The sequence below is a fragment of the Ahaetulla prasina genome, chromosome 4 (assembly GCF_028640845.1).
Source record: "Ahaetulla prasina isolate Xishuangbanna chromosome 4, ASM2864084v1, whole genome shotgun sequence".
NCBI classification, from domain to species: Eukaryota; Metazoa; Chordata; class Lepidosauria; order Squamata; family Colubridae; genus Ahaetulla; species Ahaetulla prasina.
Window position 1 is genome coordinate 38507685 of NC_080542.1, and position 9401 is coordinate 38517085.

At 38.7% G+C, this 9401-nt stretch overlaps 1 long non-coding RNA gene across 2 annotated transcripts; it reads right to left on the bottom strand.

Annotated features, from left to right (window-relative positions):
- Positions 1–202: 202 nt before the first annotated feature.
- On the bottom strand, positions 203–5416 carry LOC131196805 (uncharacterized). 2 transcript variants are annotated; one of them, XR_009154821.1, is made up of 3 exons: positions 5296–5416; positions 620–830; positions 203–546 (listed from the first exon to the last, which is right to left on the bottom strand). It is a non-coding gene; the product is annotated as an uncharacterized LOC131196805 (long non-coding RNA). The 2 variants fall into 2 exon arrangements; XR_009154822.1 differs by lacking the exon at positions 5296–5416 and adding an exon at positions 3877–3928.
- Between the last annotated feature and the right edge of the window lie 3985 nt (positions 5417–9401).

Genomic DNA, 9401 nt, shown 5'->3' on the forward strand with positions numbered 1-9401 from the left:
ATGTATGTAACTGGAGTGTGATTGAATGTACGAAAAAGTATATATGGAATAAACATGACATTATATTGCAATCTACACAAAAGAAAAAGTGTTAGAAAAGTATGTACCAGACTAGTCGCACCATGTCCAATGTTTTTAAATTGTATATTTAATAAAACTTCTTTGAAAAAAAAAATGGGCAGAATTTTCTCAAAAGGCAAGGCTTCATCATCTATAACAGCTGGAGGTGGAGGTTTCAAAGCATGGCCCAGAAAGCTAATGCTAGAGTGAGTTCCGGCCTGAACCAACCGGTTGTAAAGGAGGGAAACCTGTAGATGAAGCAACAGGGTGTAACACCATCCATATGCCTTGGGTACAATCAGAGGGAGGAGGCTACTGGAATGGGGGAGTGTTGCTCACTATATCTCGCATCCTCCACCCTCTTCCATGGTGCATTTAAAAAAAAAATCAAGTGGACACTTTCTCTGCTGCCAAACAACTTGTTCAAACTTGATTCAAGTGGGTGCAGTCCTCTGTCCAGTCTCCAAGGCAAAATCACAGCAACATCTGAAAGAGAATGTCAATTACAGGCCAGTTGAGAAATGGGTGTGTGTCAACCAGGAAAATCACTCGCACCCACCTGGCAACACTCAGAGGGCATGAGCCAGGAGCTTGGAATTCAGACGCCCAGGAGCAAGGCAGAAGCTTGTTGCTCCATGGATATGTTGCTTCTGGGATGAACCAACTTTGGCTCACTGATTTTTTATATGGTATGATTTTGTTAACAAATATTGTTCTTGCAAGATTGTTTTCCCCCATTTGACCTTCACCGGTTTTCAGCTGCAGGAAATCTGATATTAGAGGAAAGAACAGCACAATTACTGGTTGTCTTAACACAAGAAGGAACAACTCATACAATGCTCCTTGAAATTTAGTTTTTGCAACCCCTTCCTCATTTATTGTCAAAATACTGCCAAATTTTAGCATCAAACTGCGTATTAAGTTGCTTGAAAGGGTTAAGGTAAACACAACAGACTAGAAACAAAAAAAGACTTTGTATGGTTGCTATGCTGCCTTGAATTTTTTAACACATCCCCACTCCTTGCAGATTAATGAAAATTACCCAAGATTGTTTATGTATAAGCATTAGGAATAACTGCATGTATAATTTGCAATTATTTAGGAACTGAATCCTCCCTCCCTCCCTCCCTCCCTCCCTTCCTTCCCTCCGTCCCTCCCTCCCTTCCCTCCCTCTTATCTTTCCTGTTAGTTTGCCTATTTATTTATTTCAGTTTCAATCAATTTCTCAAAGCGGTGTTCAATATTTTTTAAAAAAAACCCACACACAAAAATAATACTATTAAAATCATGATTGAAACCAGTCTCATTAAAATAATTAAAAATAAAAGAAGCAGTGGAAATAGTGTTGCTATTATCTTGTATATTGGAGGGCAGAGCTTCTGTTGGTGCAGGCACCTTTAGAAAGGCATCTCGCACTGATGCAGGGAGATGAGCAGGTTATGGGGGAATACAGGTAGCTAAACCTGTGATCAATTAGGAAAGTGTGTTTTGGAATATTAGCATGACTAATAGAGCCATCAGATCCATTTTATAATATATTAAAATAAGTAATGACTTGTCCATATTTATCTGTCTATATAAAATATTTGCATTTTACTAATCCAAAAATATTGTACAATTATTCCATTATTCTCTAATAAAACATTTTGTTTCCAGGAGAGAAGGGAAATTGGAAAGGATAAATTGTTATAAATGGAGTATGATGGTATCTAGACTCTGTGTCAATCTATGATGAGGAAGAGAATTGCCCAATAAAATCTTTGTTTGGGAGCTTCTGTAAAATATGGAGCGTCTTCTGTATCAAGATAACTTCCAAATAAGGTTTATTATTAAGTAATCTTTCTTTCCTTGCTAGTCAGTTTGCTGATATGGTTCACATATCATGCCAATGGAATTATTCAATTTGATTAATGGCTTAGCCTGTTGTATGAATCAGGGCACTGTGGTTTATTAAACCTTGGTTTCTGTGAACCAGCTTTTTAATATTTTCACAGCGGTTTTCATTTCATTTTATCAATTTCATTTATTTTGAAATTACTGTCTGTCATTAGGTGGACTGTGATGCTGATTGGTAAATTTGACAACCAACAAATGGCATGCAAACATTTCAGAATCAATCTATAGTAGAGTTCCCCAACCATTCCGGCCTTGCAGACCAGGTGGTGGGGGAAGGGAGAGAAGGGATGATTTCATGCAAGCAGTGGGCACGCTTGCATGCCGTTTGTGCAAATGGAGTCTGTGTGCATGTGTTTATCCACTGTTCACATGAGTGGGGATGCGCACACACGCGCATGCCTCTTCTGTGGCCCGGTTCCAAAAGGCTCAAGGGCCAGCTGCCCGAAGGTCGGGGACCCCTGATCAACAATATTTCAAATTGGAAAGGCATCCTATTAAAAATGTGCAGATCCAACTTATGTATGCCTGGCCAATTTTTTTTTTAAAAAAACCTTTTTAAAGCATTTTTTTTTACTACTGGCTCGGGCAAATAGGTAGTAAAAAATGCTTTTAAAAAGTTAAAAAAAAACAGTTCCGACAATTGCACAGCACAACTGTGATCATTGGAACCATTTTTTTTACTTTTTAAAGCATTTTTTTACTACCAGTTCACCTGAACCAGTAGTTTTTATTCGCTACTGGTTCGCCTGAACCGGAGCAAACCGGTAGCATTTCACCCTGGTCTAGTCTGACATGGAAATCCCCTACAATGACTATATGGGCAGTGGGAAAGTATAACTGAAGAGCATTGATGTAATGTTCCACTTTCCCCCAAATTTCCACAAAACATGGTTGAGAGATGTTGGGAGATATATAGAAATGAATGAGAAGTAATTTCTCATTAGCTTTTGTTCAAGGCTCTCAAATGAGTCTAAGATAACAATCTCAAGGTTGAGATATGGATGCTTAGACCAGCATGAAATTTCCCTCCTCTGATGCCAGGAATTGCTGAGAGGGATCGTGATTTATAGTCCTCAAAAAAAGAGAGCATTTGTTGACCTCATCTCTTGGAACATAAGGATGTTTAATTGGCATACATAGCTTATAAAAACTAGGTCTCTATTTCTGGCTTCCCATCCAGCACTGTTCCAAGAGAGCAAGGATAGTGATTCTGGTGCAGAACCTCCTTGCTTGCTTTCACAGGGGGTGACTGGGAATGTACTGAGGTCTATAAATGAATGATATGGCTCATGCAGTCACTCTAAAGATGAAATGAAACCCAAAGCTTCTTCAGTATGTATGAAGACACATTGGTTTGTAATTTGGTCTGCTTTTGCCATTCTCATGCTGCTGTATAGAGTCAGATAACGTTTGTGGTGGTTTGCACTTGGTAACCATTAGCAAATTGTTGTTTCATCTCAGTATAATTCATTAGAGTGGTTGGTTCTGCCCAGCGATGTTCTTCCTGCCTCAGGGGCTGCCATTGTTATGATTTCATGTGATTCTTGGGGCAAAACTTTGCCTGGAAGACTGGAGTGTGTGGCAGTTATTGGGTATGTTAAGCTACAAATACCCATCTCATGTTTTTGGTGCAGCCACCACCTGACTCAGGTTGTAGTTCCCAGAGTTTTCAGGCAATCAAAACCTTCCTGTTAACTGTCAGCAGCATCAGCTTTTTATTCTTTGAAGTTTCTACTTTGAAGTTGTGCTACTTCGACAGGGGGCAGGGTGGAGGGATTTGAACCTTCTGTGCCAATATAAACACAATATAAATAATATACATAATATACATAATATAAACAATATACATAAACAAAATAGAACGAGTCCAGAAATATTTTACTAGAAGAGTTCTTCACTCCTCCTAAAACAACAAAATACCTTATACCGACAGACTTGAAATCCTGGGATTAGAAAATTTACAACTCCGTCGACTTCGACATGACCTGTGTTTAACACACAAAATCATCTATTGCAATATCCTTCCTATAAAAGACTACTTCAGCTTCAATCGCAATATTACAAGAGCAAAAAATAGATTAAATGTCAATCGCTTCAAACTTTATTGCAGAAAATATGACTTCTGTAACAGAGTTATTAATGCTTGGAACTCATTACCTGACTCCATAGTCTCTACTCAAAATCCCAAAATCTTCTACCAAAAGCTGTCTACTATTGACCTCACCCCATTCCTGAGAGGGCTATAAGGGGCGTGCATAAGAGCACAAATGTGCCTACCGTTCCTGTCCTATTGTTCCCTTCATCATATCCAATTAATATAGTTGATGCATAATTTTAATTATATATATATATATATATTCTTCAAGATATGCTGTTTTATCTATGACATTTGTTTGTGTATGTGACAAAAATAATAATAAAAAAAATCTGCCTATCTAAATTCCATAGGACAGCGGAGGGGGACCAACAGGTCTTCTCTCATAGTAATGGCAAGTGTCTTGGGTAGTTTGTAAAACCAGATCAATAAAAGATTTGGCTACTTTGTGCATTGCCATTGGAGTTTCTCTCAAATCATCCAGACTTTTAATATTAGCTTGTTATGAATTTGGCAGGGCATTGAATTTGGCATTAACTAAAAGAGTTAATCAGATTTTTTTCTCCAGAAGGTCATCTGTATACTCTCTTGCTGGAGAGAGAGTGTGGGTGTGTTATCTCTCAGAGACAGAATTGATGAAGTGCCCTTGGAGTGGCAATACTCTCTTGGTCAGATTGACTTAGGAATGGGTTGAGTTTCTGAGCAGAACACATACTTTAGAACAGGGGTCTCCAACCTTGGTCCTTTAAGACTTGTGGACTTCAACTCCCAGAGTCCCTCAGCCAGCAAAGCTGGCTGAGGAACTCTGGGAGTTGAAGTCCACAAGTCTTAAAGGGAGCAAGATTGGAGACCCCTGCTTTAGAAGATTGGAAATGAAGCAGAAATTGCCTCATTTAACATACTAGGAATTGTAAATAAAATTTGTTCTCAGCTTCTGCTACAATTCAGGGGTATCAAACTGACAGCCTGCAGGCCAGATGCATCACGCGCCGGCCACACCCATCCTAGCTCCACAAAGGGAAAAATGTCACAAAACACCACGTGATGGCAACATGACGTGGCTAGTTTGACACGCGTGTGCTAGATAGAAGCCACGTAGCCTACTGTAAATCAATCAGCTGCTTCTCATCAGTGTAACAATTGGCTTTAAGATAATTGTTCATCAGCCTCTATTTACTCTATTATTTAATATTTGTAAAATGATTCGTTTAAACTATACCAATCTAAACTGTAATAGTACTTACAATTTAAATGTCTCTCTCCTTTGGTTACACGCCCACTGGAGATTTGTTTCTTCCCCTTTCTCAGGAGGGTGTTCAGCTCTCTTGGATTGCTGCTTTTTCTTTTCCTAGGTGTAAAGATAAGGTTTCTCTGGCTTCCCTACTGGCTGCTTTTTTGGCAAACTTTATATAGAAGATCTGTATTTTAGCAGAGTTATCATTTGGCTGGTTCTCAATATCTAAGGAGTGCACTTTGATCTTAACTATGGGCAACAAGTCAAAGATAGAACAGTTTGTGCTGTCAGCAGATTTTGCCTAGTTAGAAAGTCAGGTACATTTTCATTCTTTAAGTTTATCAGGTTAGTATTCACACCCTCATCCTGTATTAACTGTGCAGCTGCAGAGCAGATTGCATCAGTATGTGTGTATATGGGAGGGTGGGGAGTTCTTTTCCACTGAAGAGGAGATCTATAATCTCTTGATTTTCAATCTCTGCTTATAAATCTATTCTAAAGCAGGGATCTCCAACCTTGGTCCCTTTAAGACTTGTGGACTTTGCTGGCTGAGGGACTCTGGGAGTTGAAGTCCATAAGTCTTAAAGGGATCAAGGTTGGAGAGCCCTGTTCTAAAGCATCTTATACGACAGAGGAATTTGAGGGAATAGGAATGTTTACAGGAGTCGGCTGCCTGCTTGTTAGGTAGCTGTCGACTTTGTGGAATTGGATCTACCTCCATTGCAGAATGTGTACCATGTCTCCTCCTTCTTTTTCCTATGATGATTAGCAATGTCCTGAGATTTTTTAAGCTCTTTCTTGAGGCTTCCAATATTTATTTATTTATTTATTTATTTATTTATTTATTTATTTATTTATTTATTTTGTCACAACAATATATGTAGGTATCATATAAAAAGATTATATAGTGTAAAAACATATATGAGTAAATATAAGGCGGTATAAGCATATATATAGAAAGAAGAAAAGAAAAACAATAGGACAGGAATGGTAGGCACGTTTGTGCGCTTATGCACGCCCCTTATGGTCCTCTTAGGAATGGGGTGAGGTCAATAGTAGAAAGTTTTTGGATAAAACTTTTAGGATTATGGGAAGAGACCACAGAGTCAGGTAAAGTATTCCAAGCACTGATGATTCTGTTACAGAAGTCATATTTTCTGCAATCTAGATTCAAGCGGTTAACATTAAGTTTAAATCTATTAGTTGCTCTAGTAAGGCAGCAGAAAGTGGTATTTGAAATAAGGCAGCAGAAAGTGGTATTTGAAACAATAGACACAAAAAAAATTCCAAATAATTGTTTTCAAGTATCAGACAGGAAAATAAACTGGTTCAATCCCATTTTGAAGATTTCAAGCTTAAAAACATTGTTTACCAGTCAACACTTCCAAAATGACCAAAGGAGTACATATCAAATGTAAAACAGATGTTTCTATTCAAAAGGGGATCCTTTGGTCTTAAAACAGTTTGAGTTAGAAATTTTTTACATGTTCTACTTTAGACGATCACAGCAACTTAAAACTCCTACTTCAAAATACAAAAGCAGCCACATTTCCTTTCAAGATCCTCCTACTCTGCTGAGTGAGGACCAGAACCTTTGCTTCAGAGTTCTCTCTGGATGGTACATATGAAGCACTAACCAAGATCCTGTTATGAGGACAAAGTGGGATAAAAGAGGACAAAAACCAAGATCTAGCCATGGGGCCATCTCCTTCTTTGTAAACCTGATTGAAACTAATGTTCAAAAATGACATGGCACAGGTGTCACTATCCTGGTGCTTTGTAGTATGTTGGAATCATAACTGTCAGATTTCTTAACTAGCATTCTAAAGCAGAGGTCTCCAACCTTGGCAACTTTTAAGACTTGGGGACTTCAACTCCCAGAATTCCTCAGCCAGCTTTGCTGGCTGAGGGATTCTGAGAGTTGACGTCCACAAGTCTTAAAGTTGCCATGGTTGGAGACCTCTGTTCTAAAGAGCATGTTGAATAAGACTACTTTGCAGTTTGCACACGATGTTAGCAAATGGTTGACTTTGAGGTTTGCTTCAAAAACCATGAAACAGAAATAGGTTAGAATGGGAAGAAAGCTTGGGAAAATGTAATCATTATTTTATTGATCTATCTATCAGTATTTCTTTTCTCTATGACTTAAAGCAATGTCAGTGAATACATGACTTTTCATCCTTACAACACTAATTCTGGATAATTAGGCTGAAAGGTGATAAAGAAAAATCACCTACCAAATTCCATGATCCAATGACTACCATGGTTGAAACTAATCCCCACCCCCCATCCACCCCCAGGAATATGATGGACAAATGAGAAGGTACATCTTGAAGTACCTTTTTCTAACTTCATGCTTTTCAGTTGGATTGGGCTTCAGCTTCTAAAATTGGCACAATTCATCCAACATATCTGAAGCTCACTAGTTGAGACATGGGTGGTTTGAACAAATTAGTGCAAAGTGATGGTTAGAGCACCAGGCTGAGACCAGGGGGCATCCATGGGGTGGCAAAGGGGTGTCTTGACATTACTATGTAAATGACAAATGAATTTATATCAGACATTATGGTATCAATTATTTGTGGAATGATGTCAGGACATATGCATCATCATGTTAATATAATTGTTCCTTGATACTTGTCACTGTTATGGATAGATTCTATGGAACTCACTGCTGGTTGTACACAACATGCCAAGCCCAGATTAACAAAACACATTTTCTGTGTTAACATGCAATGCCCAAATAAATCAAGTTATGATTTATTGTAATAACTTGATTCTCACAATATGCTAAGAAAAGGGCTACATCCCTACAATATTAAACATCCCAAACTATTCAACTTCTCTTTATCCTATCTAACTACTTATCTCCCTTTTAGCCAATCTAAGTGAGTTATGCCACTATTTTTGTGGGGGATATTGATGCAGATATTCTGAATTGTGGCCCCTGTAGAAGTGGTGCCTTCTGATTTCGTGTCAAAGGGAGATTTAGGGGTGATGGCCTGCTCTGCTGTATTGACCACTTGAGGCTATGTCCTGCCACAGTGCCTGGCCCTTCATTTTCAGGCTTTTTTTTCTTTTGCACTGTATCCTTTTGCTCTGTCTTATTTCTCTGATGAATTTTTAAATGGTAGAAGTGGGGAGATCAGGGGAATGGGCCTTTGGGATCCCTGTTGCCCTGCTACCCCAAGATCTAATTCACAGACAGAAGGACTAAAGAGCCATTTTCTCCACTTTTCTTTCTGTATGCACTGAGAATACCCCCACAGTTTAGGTATTGCAGTGTCTATCCCACAGGAATGTGATTTCAACATAAGCTCTGTGTTCTTTTGAAGACCACTGGACACCTGTCACTTTAACACCTGTCAGGTGCTCTTCTTGAAAACTTTGTAATCATGTGTCACAAATAACCCCTTGCAGCTTTGAGACTGGAGCGCCAAAGCCAGAAGGGTATTTTTAACATGACTTCAGAAATCTACCAATTTAACCTTATACCAAAAGAGCAGAGGTCAGCCATATTGTACAGAAAAGTAGCATCCTTGCTGTACAACAGCTCCTCATAGCTTTGGCACTTTTGAGAGCCTTCCAAAAGACTTGCAGACATGGTTACAAGATACAAGGCACTTGTGGCTGAGGCATTGCAACATTTAAGCCCAGTGATGAAGTCATGGCAGTTTTACTATAGAGGAGCTGGTTTGAAAGCAGCTTTTCAGCTGCCGCGATAAAGAGTTGGGAGTTAATCTTTGTATAGTACAGTAGTACTTGACTCAAAACTACAATTGAGCCCAAACTTTCCATTCCTAAGCAAGACAGTTATTAACTGAGTTTTGCCCCATTTTATAACTTTTTTTCCCCAACAGCGAATCATTTGGTTGCTAAGCAAATCTGTTTTCTCCCATTGACTTTGCTTGTCAGAAGCTGGCTGAGAAGGTTACAAATGATGATCACATGATCCCAGGACAGTGCAACTGTCATAAATATGTTTCCAAGGGCAAATTTTTGATCACATGACCATGGGGAGACTACAATGGTCCTAAGTGTGAAAACTGATCATAAGCCATTTTTTTCAGTGCCATTGTAACTTCGGTTATTAAACAAATGTTTTTTATATCTAGG